The 14,153-nt window shown below is 47.8% G+C and overlaps 1 protein-coding gene across 2 annotated transcripts in view; it reads left to right on the top strand.

The window, feature by feature from the left end:
* The first annotated feature begins 1,417 nt into the window (after positions 1 to 1,417).
* The window catches only part of hivep2a (HIVEP zinc finger 2a), a 342,236-nt gene continuing 329,500 nt past the window's right edge, over positions 1,418 to 14,153 (top strand). For both annotated transcript variants that reach the window (XM_072513949.1, XM_072513915.1), the window contains exon 1: positions 1,418 to 1,685. The gene's annotated coding sequence lies outside the window, so the exon portion shown is untranslated. The remainder of the gene's footprint in view (positions 1,686 to 14,153) is intronic.

The raw sequence follows: 14,153 nt of genomic DNA, 5'->3' as shown, positions 1-14,153 counted from the left end.
AGGACGAAGATGCAAAGACGTATTGGATAATCAGGAAAGTAACTATCATAATCGGGTTGTGTTCTGTTCTGAAGAAGTCACATTGCGCTCCAAACATTAACTGTGTTCTTCTCTCCACAGATGCTGCCGGCCCTGCTGGGTTTCCCCAGCAGTTTCAGTCTTTATTTCACAATCCATTCACTTGTTGAAATCTGCACAGCATCATTCCCATGGAAATCTGAATGGGACATACACTTCACAGGTTGTAAGTGCGCAGAGAACTGTTAATCAAACAAAGAGAGCTGTTAGAGTAACTTGCAAAGACTGAATGAATGGGCAGGCAGGTGTCAGGAGTCCTGCCCAAAGCTAGAATCGGGTGCCAAAATCCTGCTACTTGCTCTTCATACCCCCCCCCCCTCAACTTTGATCATAGAATCATAGAATTTACAGTGCCATTCAGCCATTCAGCCCATCGAGTCAGCACCGGCCCTTGGAAAGAGCACCCTACTTAAGCCCCACACCGCTACCCTATCCCCGTAACCCAACGTAACATTTTTGGACACTAAGGACAATTTAGCATGGCCAATCCACCTAACCTGGACATCTTTGGACTGTGGGAGGAAACCGGAGCACCCGGAGGAAACCCACGCACACATGGGGAGAACGTGCAGACTCCGCACAGACAGTGACCCAAGTGGGAATCGAACCTGGGACCCTGGAGCTGTGAAGCAACTGTGCTAACCACTATGCTATAATGCTGCCCATTAATGCATCTTGTTTAATGAGATCCATGATGGGTGAGGCCAATTATGGAATGAGCCTAGAATTTGGCAGAAGACCTCAAATTGAAACCCGACCTGCCCTCAGGTATAAAATTGCAGGATTGCTGATGGCTTGTTTATTTTTTTTTTGTTCGTTTGAAAATGATAAAGTCCTTCCGGCTCGGCTTGAGGACGCCAGCAGTCAAGGGGTTAAGAACAAACACACACACACACACACAGAGGAGATGACGGTGTCCCTGTCACAGTGCCATTCAGCTTTTGCTCAGGGCACCCAGTGAAGGTCGAATGAGTGTGTGTGTGTTTGATTTACAAAGAGGTAACCCTGAAGGTATTTTCACACACACACACTACACACACAAAACTAGAGCCCCCCCCCCCCCCGCCACACACACAGATATTCCCTCCCACCCAGTCCAGAACAAACCCTCTAACAAGGCAGTGAGTGATGCATTTATTGCAATGCATTGTTGACAGTGCAATCCCATTCTTGATAAGATGCATTTTTGATAAATATTCATATATCAAACCAGCTTTGATCTGATCAAGATTGCACGGCGCATTTGAAATATGACTCCTCTGGAGGGGTGAAGGGCGATTGGAAGTAGCTCCCAGGCAAGGCTGCTGCAGTTGGGGAGATCCGACAACGTCATTGCACAAAGTCTCCAGCAGTTTTTTTTCTCTCTCTCAAAAACAATTGCTATTCTGGGAATCAGTGCCAGGAATAACCCCGTCAGCCTCCACCACCACCACCACACACACACACACACACACTGCAGCGTCAAAGAGAAAGCAACAAGAGGCAATGGGAGCACCGGTTCCTGGCAGAGGGAAGAGGCGATCCGCGTGGTGAGCGGTACAGACAAGGCAAGACAGACACACACACACAACACCCAAACAAGAGGGCAACTCAGCGACAGGCCAACAGTGAGACCCTTCTCATCACTCTGTGTGTGTGTGTGGGGGGGGGGGGGGGGGGGTGTATGTGTGTGCGGGGAGGGTATGTGTCTGTGCGGGGGGTATGTGTGTGTGTGTGGGGATGTGTGCGTGTGTGGGGGGCTGGGTGCGGGGGGTATGTGTGTGTGTGGGTGTGGGGGGGTATGTGTGTGCGGGGGGTATGTGTGTGTGTGGGGGGTATGTGTGTGTGTGTGGGGATGTGTGCGTGTGTGGGGGTGTGGGTGCGGGGGGTATGTGTGTGTGTGGGTGTGGGGGGTATGTGTGTGTGTGTGGGGATGTGTGCGTGTGTGGGGGGCTGGGTGCGGGGGGTATGTGTGTGTGTGGGTGTGGGGGGGTATGTGTGTGCGGGGGGTATGTGTGTGTGTGGGGGGTATGTGTGTGTGTGTGGGGATGTGTGCGTGTGTGGGGGTGTGGGTGCGGGGGGTATGTGTGTGTGTGGGTGTGGGGGGGGGTATGTGTGTGCGGGGGGTATGTGTGTGTGCGGGGGGTATGTGTGGGTGGGGGTATGTGTGTGTGTGTGGGTATGTGTGTGTGTGGGTATGTATGTGTGTGTGTGGGTATGTGTGTGTGTGGGTATGTGTGTGTGGGGGGGTATGTGTGTGTGTGGGTATGTGTGTGTGGGGGTATGTGTGTCTGTGTGGGTATGTGTGTGTGTGTGTGGGTATGTGTGTGTGTGGGGTGTGTGTGTGTGGGGGGAGTATGTCTGTGTGTGTGGGGGTATGTGTGTCTGTGTGTGGGTATGTGTGTGTGGGGGGGGTTATGTGTGTATGTGGGTATGTGTGTGGGGGGGGTGGGGGGGTATGTCTGTGTGTGTGTGGGGGGGGTATGTGGGTATGTGTGTGTGTGGGGGGCGGTTATGTGTGTATGTGGGTATGTGTGTGGGGGGGTGGGGGGTATGTCTGTGTGTGTGGGGGGGGGGATATGTGGGTATGTGTGTGTGGGGGGGGTATGTCTGTGTGTGTGGGGATTTATTGATTGTCTTCAAAATAATTTGTGGAAAGGGGTGTGGGGGAATTATTTGTCTCTCTGTAATGGGATTCTCTCCCTTTAATGTTTGTTTTGCTGGAATTACTTGATTGAGGAATTAATGGACCGGAGTGTTTTTTTTTAAGACAAGGGGTCTCTGGTTGGGAGATGGTTTGGGGGGGGGGGGTCTGTTTTTGTTCTGGTATCGAGTGGAAATGTGGATTGGGGAATGATCTGTTGATTCCTCTGAGAACCAGGTCTCCCCCCGCCCCCCATACACACACACAGGGGAGGGGACACGGGGGAATACCCTCAGTCCCAGGAACAGCAGGGTTAGACCTGCCTATCAGCTGCTGGCAATCTAATGCAACTGATGGCTGTCCCCAGCAACAGTCACATTTTTAACCTTGAGGAATGCTGGCAGCTTTCTGTGTACCAGGCTGGAGAGTGGCCATTCAATTGTGTCTCATTTCAGTGAGGAGACACTTGTCTCCGAGCTCGTCCCCCAGACCTGGTCCTGCACCGCGTTCCCATTCCCGATTCTGGCTCTGTTTCCTGGATTGGACCCCCTCCTCTCCCCGGGAGCTGGCCCAGCTTGTGGACCTTGCTCCCTGGTTTCCTCCACCCACCCTCCCCGCTCCTTGGCCGGGCTCCCGGTGTTTGGGAAAAAGTTTGCGGGTGGAATGTGGAATGTTCCATGACGTCTCGGGAAAGGAGAGGGTGGACAGGAGGGAATCCAGTGGGCCACTCCCAACAGCTCAGCGCCTGTGCTTGATCCACAGTCTAAATGCTGGCTGCTCTTTAACAGGGGTAGACTCTGCACATGGGCTTGATGTATGGGGCAGATTGATGCTGCTTAGTTCCACTAAAACGACACATTTGCTGAGCTTACCCCCAACATGAGAAGAATTCCCCCCTCCCTGTTGCTGCCTGCAGACGCTTAAAGTCATGGAGAAAATAAAAAAGGTTGGCGGTTCGCTTCCCCGACGTGGGAACAACGCAATTGCAGTGACGACAGTGTACTGGGTGTGTCTATCTGTCTTTATCACTGGGATTTCTCCAGGGTTAAAGGATCAACTTGGGAATCAGGAGATTCCCTGTCCAGAAAAAACGATTGTATTTTTTTTCCTACAGTTGATCATGTTGCACAGTTAGACAGGTTGTGTGTGTGTGTGATGTGTACCTGTGTGAAAACTGCTGGAATTACATCTTCACAGTCTGATGTGAAGTTGCTGGAAAGGAGTTTACCAGACAGCAGGGTCCTCCCAAAGACAACTTCACTATTGAGGCTGGAAGCATTTTATTTATAGAATGTCCTTTTATTTATATACACAGCAAGTTGGCTCAAAAGAAGGCTGCTGCCTTGCCTGCTGTGACTGATTTTTAATTGAACGAAATATGTATGGCGCAATCTCATATTAAAAACATCCCTTGATGTCCTGAACTCTTCCTTTCAAAGTCTGGCCACCATCACTTCCCACTGCATCCTAGAACTACTTGGCGGATTGTCAGATTGGCAAGCCTGATTAGTCTCTGAGAAAAAGGAAGTGCCCCTCCACCATCCTCCCCTCACACCCTCTCCCCCAACCCCCCTCCCCCTCCATGACATTTGAAATATATGTTGGATGTCCTCTTTCTCAAAATATACCAGTGCTAAAAAATGCACTGGACAGGTGGAGTTACTTTTCACGTGTTTTTGCATCTCTGCCTGTAACCGGAATGCGGAATATTTGGCTAATGGTAAAATTCTTGGAAGTGTGGATGAGCAGAGGGATCTCGGTGTCCATGTACATAGATCCCTGAAAGTTGCCACCCAGGTTGATAGGGTTGTGAAGAAGGCCTATGGAGTGTTGGCCTTTATTGGTAGAGGGATTGAATTCCGGAGTCATGAGGTCATGTTGCAGCTGTACAAAACTCTGGTACGGCTGCATTTGGAGTATTGCGTACAGTTCTGGTCACCTCATTATAGGAAGGACGTGGAAGCTTTGGAACGGGTGCAGAGGAGATTTACCAGGATGTTGCCTGGTATGGAGGGAAAATCTTCTGAGGAAAGGCTGATGGACTTGAGGCTGTTTTCGTTAGAGAGAAGAAGGTTAAGAGGAGACTTAATAGAGGCATACAAAATGATCAGAGGGTTAGATAGGATGGACAGTGAGAGCCTTCTCCCGCGGATGGAAATGGCTAGCACGAGGGGACATAGCCTTAAACTGAGGGGTAATAGATATAGGACAGAGGTCAGAGGTAGGTTCTTTACGCAAAGAGTGGTGAGTCCGTGGAATGCCCTACCTGCAACAGTAGTGAACTCGCCAACATTGAGGGCATTTAAAAGTTTATTGGATAAGCATATGGATGATAATGGCATAGTGTAGGTTAGATGGCTTTTGTTTTTTGACTTCCCAATTCAGTGCAACATCGTGGGCCGAAGGGCCTGTACTGCGCTGTATCGTTCTATGTTCTATGTTCTAACCCAAAGTTAACAAAGGTGAGGTTCAATGTCGCAGGAGCTGGTGTGGTGACCGCCAAGGCTACTTGCTCATGGCGCTCGAACGTGCCAAAGCCGTTTCTTTATTGCATTACATGCTGGGTGATATTCTGGTGTTTGGGGATTACGTTTCGTAACTTACAATTTTCACAAAAAAATTGGGTACTCTATAAAAAGGGAATACCATGTGTAAAACCCCATTTCCTTACCCCCCTTCAAGCCCCTCTTTCAAACCCATCCAGCTGATGATCTTGCCTTTAAATGATTCCTCCATTTAATAGAAATCATAGAGTTTACAGTGTCGAAGGAGGCCATTCGGCCCATCGGGTCTGCACCGGCCCTTGGAAAGAGCACCTTACTTAAGCCCACACCTCCATCCTATCACCATAACCTAGTAAACCCACCTAACCTATTTGGACAATTTAGCATGGCCAATCCACCTAACCTGCACATCTTTTGACAGTGGGAGGAAACCGGAGCACCCGGAGGAAACCCACGCAGACACGGGGAGAGCGTGCAGACTCCGCGCAGACAGTGACCTAAGGCCGGGAATCGAACCTGGGACCTTGGAGCTGTGAAGCGACAGTGCTAACCACTGTGCTACCGTGCCGCCCACACTTCCCGATTGCACGCCTACCTGGGAAGAACATTTGGAGAAAAGGGCTCTTTATCAATGCAGCTTATTGTTGCTGCAATGTAATGATTCCTCTCCATTGTTTCACCCCCATTCACCCCTTAATTGTTGAGTTGTAACATCCTTGAATCGCGAAAGGTGTTGTACAAAGCAAATATTTTCTCTTTAGTGATACCAGTTGCAGCACCCTGCCTGTCGCCATGCTGGCTGAGGTGTGCCAACATGGGCATGAACCAGAAATTCCCATTGCCCAGGGGCACAAAGATATTTTTTACGAGAAGTTGAGAAATATGCACACATATGCCTTTATAATACTATTTCGCACAATTGTCACCTCATGATATGTGTGCGAAGCTTAATAGCAGCAATCTTGTAATGCACCATAACGTTAGTAAACCTAAATCATGCGGTACGTGGAAGATAAATAAGCCTTGCTGTAATAAGAGTCATACGCCTGGGTGAGTTCTGTAGGAGCCAGTTTTGTACCTCCAATTTACAAGTGAACCCTTGTAGGAATGGTGAGGGTCGAGACAGTGTTGGCAACAGCCCACCGTGATTGATTGCGAGTGCTCTCTTCTACTTATTTAATGACTGTTAGGATGAGAATTCCTGCTTAAGTGGAGCATGTTCGCACTGGAAATGACAAATATGGTGGTTGAGCTGCACATTCTATGGAGCCCGTTACCCCTTAAACAGTCTGTCTATAATCAGAGGACCATCCAGCACACAAGGAGGCCATTCAGTCCATGATAGCTCCACTGGCTATTAGAGCTGTCCAGTTTATTCTTGCTTTCCCCGTAGCTATTTTTCATTTTAAGTACACTCCCATTTCTTCTTTTTTTAAGTACGAAGTCTTACAACACCAGGTTAAAGTCCAACAGGTTTGTTTCGATGTCACTAGCTTTCGGAGCGCTGCTCCTTCCTCAGGTGAATGAAGAGGTCTGTTCCAGAAACACATATATAGACAAATTCAAAGATGCCAAACAATGCTAGGAATGCGAGCATTAGCAGGTGATTAAATCTTTACAGATCCAGAGATGGGGTAACCCCAGGTTAAAGAGGTGTGAATTGTATCAAGCCAGTCTTTTTTTAATATAAATTAAGTGTACCCAATTCATTTTTTTTTCAATTAAGGGGCAATTTAGCGTGGCCAATCCACCTAACCTACACATAGAATTTACAGTGCAGAAGGAGGCCATTCAGCCCATCGAATCTGCACCGGCTCTTGGAAAGAGTACCCTACCCAAGGCCACACCTCCACCCTATCATAACCCAGTAACCCCACCCAACACTGGGCAATTTTGGACACTAAGGGCAATTTAGCATGGCCAATCCACCTAACCTGCACATCTTTGGACTGTGGGAGGAAACCGGAGCACCCGGAGGATACCCACGCACACATGGGGAGAACATGCAGACTCCACACAGACAGTGACCCAAGCCAGGAATCGAACCTAGGACCCTGGAGCTGTGAAGCAATTGTGCCAACTACTATACTACCATGCTGCCCATCTTTTGGTTGTGGGGGTGAAACCCACGCAAACACGGGGAGAATGTGCAAACTCCACAGTGACCCAGAGCCGGGAACAAACTGCTGTGAGGCATCAGCGCTAACCCACTGCGCCACCGTGCTGCCCTACACTCCCATTTTTAATTTGGCCGGTGGGTAATTGAACCAAGAATGACATTAAGCATGTTCTCAATCTTTGATGATTTCCTTAGACAAGGGAACATGACCCTTCTTCAGTGCCTGCAGCCTTCATGTGTGGCAGATGAGCTTTAGACCGTATTGCATTACAGGCAGCCCCTGGCAGATATTGACACATTCCTGGGAGTCATTGGTAGATATTGATGCGTTTCCTGGAGATTTGCTGCGGGGATCATGGATGGTGCAATGCCATACATTAACTTCAGACAATTAAGCCACTTCTTCAGAACCATGTCCACATGTTCTGGGCATGTCCGAAGCTTAGGGGATTTTGGCAGGGGTTTGCAGATGTCATGTCCTCGGTGTTAAAAACAAGGGTGGCACGGAGTCCAGAGGTGGCGATTTTTGGGGTGTCGGAAGACCCGGGAATCCAGGAGGAGAAAGAGACAGACGTTCTGGCCTTTACTTCCCTGATAGCCCGGAGTCGGATACCATTAGCTTGGAGGGACTCAAAGCCCCTGAAGTCAGAAACCTGGCTATCGGACATGGCGAGCTGTCTCTGTTTGGAGAAAACCAAGTTCGCCTTGAGAGGGTCACTGTTAGGGTTCGCCCGGAGGTGGCAATCATGCGTCGACTTCTTTGCGGAAAATTAATAGTCAGCAGCAGGGGGGGGGGGGCTGTAAAGTGCTTGGGGCTATGAAAGGTGCTGTAGAAATTTAAAATTTTTGACTGCAAATAAGACTGTAGATGTTCCATTCATTCCATGAATTCTTAAAATGTAGTTTTGCTTAAAATGCGCATCATCTTCAGGCCATTTGAACCAGTCGCATATATGCCCAGGGTAGATAACTGCCCACAGTAAACTGGATGTCTCCTGGCTTATAGTAACAATCGCACAATGAGAGTGCAAATGTACCTTATGGTGTGGATACAAACAGTCCAGGGGTACGTAATAATAATAATTTTTATTAGTGTACAAGTAGGCTTACATTAACACTGCAATGAAGTTACTGTGAAAATCCCCTAGTCGCCACATTCCGGCGCCTGTTCGGGTACACAGAGAAAGAATTCAGAATGTTTAATTCACCTAATAAGCACGTCTTTCGGGACTTTGTGGGAGGAAACCGGAGCACCCGGAGGAAACCCACGCAGACACGGGGAGAACGTGCAGACTCCGCACAGGCAGTGGCCCAAGCCGGGAATCGAACCCGGGTCCCCGGCACTGTGAAGCAACAGTGCTAACCAATGTGATACTGTGCCGCCCTCATAATAACATCTCAGATCATCCAGCAACAGTGCTAACCACTGTGCTACTGTGCCACCCGCATAATAACATCTCAGATCATCCAGCAACAGTGCTAACCACTGTGCTACTGTGCCACCCGCATAATAACATCTCAGATCATCCAGCAACAGTGCTAACCACTGTGCTACTGTGCCACCCGCATAATAACATCTCAGATCATCCAGCAACAGTGCTAACCACTGTGCTACTGTGCCGCCCGCATAATAACATCTCAGATCATCCAGCAACAGTGCTAACCACTGTGCTACCCTGCTGCCCACACCCCAACCAACCCCGAGCCTGTGACGATATCAGATGAAAGCAAGGAAGGTACTGGCATTCATAGCCAATTTCTGGTTGCAAAGAATCCTCACACTTTTTGAACAGAGGAATGGAGGAATTAACGTGGATTGCCTCTCAATCGCAAGTCTGTGTGTTCGACTTCCCCCCTCCAGAGCCTCGGGAACAAAAATCTAGGCTGTCCCTCTAGTATGGTACAGTACTGAAAGAGTGCAGCATTGTCAGAGGTGCAGTCTTTCAGGTGAGACGTTAAACTGAGGTCCTGTGGGCTCTCTCACGTGAATGTACAAGATCCCGTGGAGCGACTTTGAAGGCGATCGGGGAGGCCTCCCTGGTGGCGAGGCCAACATTTATTCCTCAATCAATGTCATTGTCACATTGTTCTTTGTGGGAGCTTGCGTGCATTATTTAGCTGTCGTGTTGCATACATTTTAATAGTAACTGCACTTCAACACGTACCTCATATAAGATATAAAGCACTTTGAGATGTCCTGAGATTATGAAAGACACAAGACTTTTGGTTGACTGGTCCATTAACTATTTTGCGACTGTACCCTGCAGTCTAGGGGAATTCCATAGTCAAGCTCAAGCACTTTAACAGAAACATGATGGAATAAGTGCAACAAATGCCTGTTGTTTTATTTTCTCCTGAAACTTGCGTTGCTCAGTTTTCAGGGCTTTATTTGTTGCAATAAATCTGAAGGATCTCACGGTTGGGCCCACTGAAGACGACATCAGCCGATTTAATCTCTTCCTTCTAGAATACTTGGTTGTACCGTTTTTTATTTAAAAAAATAAATTTAGAGTACCCAATTCATTTTTGTCCAATTAAGGGGCAATTTAGCGTGGCTAATCCACCTACCCTGTACATCTTTGGATTATGGGGGCGAAACCCACGCAAGCATGGGGAGAACGTGCAAACTCCACACGGACAGTGACCCAGAGCCGGGATCGAACCTGGGACCTCGGCGCCGTGAGGCAGCTGTGCTAACCACTGCGCCACCGTGCTGCCCGTTGTACCATTTGTTAACAACACCGAGGGACCTGGACTCACCCTCCAACCTAACAGTCTACAAATCTTAAACGTCCAAATGTACAGTCCTTTCTGGGTGGGCTTTAAATCTTACAAGTTTCGGAGCTTAAGCTTGTAGTTGCTCTTTTATAACAGTAAACCAGTGGCGAAGTATTGCAATCTGCTGTGAGTTAAGGAGCCAATCCTGACCAATAAATTGGTCAAATTGAAAATTTGCTCACGTCGCTCACTTATTTTTCAAGCTCTGGCACAGTCTGGGACAGAACTGTGTTTGTTGCCATCGAGACCAGGGTGTCTTACACCGAAGGTGTGATAAGTATTTGAAGTGAATTTAATACAGAAGCTGGCCCCAGCGTATCTATTGTGAATGAGTAATACAAGAACTGTGGACCATTTTTATAAACGTGTACCGCCCATATCATTGTTCCATCTCTCTGAGATTCTAGAACAGTGAACGCTGGTTTCTCTGTTACAAACATGGCCTGACGGGTGTCGATTTCAGATGTTGCAGTGTGCATTTATAAGAATTTCCTGGAGAATATTGGCGATTGGATTGCTGTGCTGAAACTGTAGTATCGTGCATGTCAAAGAAAGATCTGCATTTCTGTGGCACCTCCCAAAGCACTTCACAGCTCATGGGACACTTTTTGAAATGTTGCAGTATCGGAAATCCAGCAGCATACATTTGCACAGACAGTTCACAGCAAACAGCAATGTGATAATGATTTTTAACGAAGTCGGTTGAGATATAAATATTGCCCAGGACATAAGCCCTCTATTCCTCTTTGACATAATACCATGGGGTCATGTACATCCGCCTTAAAGAGCAGATTTAGTCATGGTATCTCTACCTCAAAGACCCTCCTTAAAACCCTATCTCTACCTCTAAGATCCTCCTTAAAACCCTATCTCTACCTCTAAGACCCTCCTTAAAACCCTATCTCTACCTCGAAGACCCTCCTTAAAACCCGATCTCTTTTACCAGGTTTGCGGTCTTCCATTCTAATATCTCTTTATCTGGTTTGGTGTCAAAATCTGCAGCACTTAATGCAATGTTTTGTGAAACATTGCTTTATTAGTTGTTGTTGTTGTTGTTATTTGCCTTGGTGCTTTGCAGATGACTTACTCCTGAGTGCATTGTTGGAAACGGGTTTTCTGTAACTTCGGTTGAAAAGCAAATTGACTTTTGGATCCAGCTGCAACTGGTAATAATAACAATCACTTATTGTCACAAGTAGGCTTCAAATGAAGTTACTGTGAAAAGCCCCTCGTCGCCACATTCCGGTGCCTGTTACGGGAATTGAACCCGCACTGCTGGCCTTGTTCTGTATTACAAGCCAGCCATTTAGCCCACTGTTCTAAACCAGCCCCGAGAGCATAAACAATGAAATTTGGTTTTGGCTTGTTTCTCTGCAAGAAATTATTATTTACCATCTTCGAAAAAGATCTTGCTAAAGAGCAACAGCTGCCAAGAGAATTTTCAGTGTGTGCTTGATATTAATGCTAATTTAAAGGGAGGTGCTTTCACCTTGGTACTTATTTTCAGAAGAACCTCAAATCTTGGATTTGCCTTCTTTGGCGATTACGCGCTAACGAGTATGACTCTTGGATTAAGTCATTCCAGAAACATTTTACCCAGGCAGCAACACCTTGACAGCTCAGGTAAATTTATGCAGTCTTTGAAGAAGAGTCACATGGACTCGAAACATTGGGCGGAACCTTCCGGTCATTCCCGCTGGTGGGATCTTCTGGTCTCGCGGCTTCCCTGGCGGTGAAGGACGTGCACAGCGGGAAAACCCATTGACAGCGTTGGGACTGGAAGATCCCGCTGCCAGCCAATGGTGAGCTGCCTCTGCTGCCGCAAATCACGCCGCGGGGGTTGCGGAAAATCTTGACCATTAACTTTGTTTCTTTCCCGACAAACGCTGCCAGACCCGCTGAGCTTTCCCAGCATTTACTGTTCTTATTTCGGATTTCCAACAGCTGCAGTATTGTGCTTTTATTTCACGCTCTCCATCCCCCCTCCCTAGCTTTTTGTCTTCTCCTTTCCAAAAAGGTGCTAACCCATGAGGAACAGAATCAAGGAGCTGAATGGATTCCTCTGATTTCCAGGTGCCAGATGTTCCCACATGGATGCCAAACCCACCCACAAATAATATTGTTTCCTGAGACTCAATGGATAACAATCAAAAGGAGGAAATGCTCATCTTCCCTCACCTCCCCCTCCTCCTGCCTGCCCACTAACTCCCCCCCCCACCCCCACCCACCCACTTTCCCCCTCCTCCTGCCTGCCCACTAACCCCCCCCACCCCACCCACCCACTTCCCATAACTGGTCCCGGCCACTAAAACAATTTGTACCCTTTGCCTCCTGTCCCAGTTGAGCCCAGGCGCAGATTGGGAACCGAGTGGGCCTTTCGAGTTTGCGTGTCCCACCGTTACGACAACCTGAAAGCCACTCTGGAAACATGTTGATGACTGCGCCAAATGGGTACTGTCCCACATACGTGGGGAGCGGTTCCGATGAAAGAAAGGGTCTTTGTTTTTGGCGTGCTGATTTATTTTGTCCGACACCAATAGCTCCTTTATTGTTGTCAAATGTCCCCAAAGCTCTTTGCAGGAGCACAAATCAGGCAAAATGTCACACCGAGCCACCTAAAGAGATATTAAGACAGGTGATCAAAAGTGTCTCTTCTCCTTTAAGATGCTCCGGAAAATTTCCTTTTTGTGCATCAATGTCAGATTTAACTGGTTGAACAACATGCCTGTGAAGTGCAATGGGACGTTTTATTATGTTAAAAGCCCCACATTGCTACAGGTTATTGTTGTTGCTGTTTTTGCCTTAGATTCTGCTGTTTAGCTATTTCCTCTCCTCCACTTGAACATTTTACAGGCTGTTTTATTCCACTTCACACTTACATGTGTGTGTGCGGTTTCTTTCCAACTCCATTCCCATGGTTCTGTTATAAAAACAGAAAATGCAGGAAATACACAGCAGGCAAGGAAGCATCTGTGGAGAGAGAAACAGAGTTTAAGTTTGAGGCCAGTGACCCTAGTTCGGATCTATTTTTGTTTTAAAATGCTGTTTTGCCTGCAACCTCTCCCAGTTCTGACAACCGGACTACACTTGCAATGCTCCTCCTGCCCTTTCCATAGACAAATGTTTCCAGCGTATTCTGTTTCCCTTTGAAACTTCTCTTTGCGGGGGCTTTAGTGGAGAAGGCGACGTGGCCAATTCGCCAGGTGAGCCCTTCACCTGAGGCTGAAAGCTACGTACAGCATGCCTGTCCCAGGATTGCTGAATGTGCCAGCGATGACAAACACCACCGACCACCAGTTCACACCTTACTATATTAGACCCACATCAGTGAATATTCCTCCACAGTCCCTAATGACTCACAGCACGTACGGGCCAAGTTTCGAGAGCATCAGATTTGCCTTCAATTAAAACATTAACACACAAGAGAAAGGTACTGCGTAAGGTATCGCCCCCATCGAGCCACACCGACTCGTTGGAATCGTAGAAAGGACCCCGCTGCCCTCTGAGAGGTTTCGGAGGCCTGGTGGCGAAGATGATTCCCGATATTTGGTACCCAAGTGTTGAGGAAAGTTTGAGGAAGTTGAACTTGTTTATTTTGGACAAGGACAGACTTTGGAAGATCAGTTTTCAAGATTGTGAGGGGAAGCGAGAGAGAGAGAGTTGATGTGGGCAAATTGCTCACTCTGAAAGTGGAGAAAGAATTTGTATTTATATTAGCACTTTCCATGACCCCGGGGACGTCCCCATGAGCGTCACAGCCAGTGAAGTACTTTTGAGATGTTTATCGCAGTGAAGGAAGGAGGTGACAGTGAATATCAGAGTACACAGGTAGTGACTATCACGGGATGCAGGTAGTGAATATTGGGGGGGGGACAGGTAGTGAATATTGGGCAGGACACATGTAGTGAATATCAGGGACGACACAGGTAGTGAATATCAGGGGGGACACAGAAATTAAATGAAAATCGGTTATTGTCACAAGTAGGCTTCAAATGACGTTACTGTGAAAAGTCCATAGTCGCCACATTCCGGGGCCTGTTCAGGGAGGCTG

This window comes from Scyliorhinus torazame, chromosome 1 (genome assembly GCF_047496885.1).
Source record: "Scyliorhinus torazame isolate Kashiwa2021f chromosome 1, sScyTor2.1, whole genome shotgun sequence".
Taxonomy (NCBI): domain Eukaryota; kingdom Metazoa; phylum Chordata; class Chondrichthyes; order Carcharhiniformes; family Scyliorhinidae; genus Scyliorhinus; species Scyliorhinus torazame.
The sequence above is the reverse complement of the archived record's forward strand: the minus strand, read 5'-3'. Positions and strand labels throughout refer to the sequence as shown.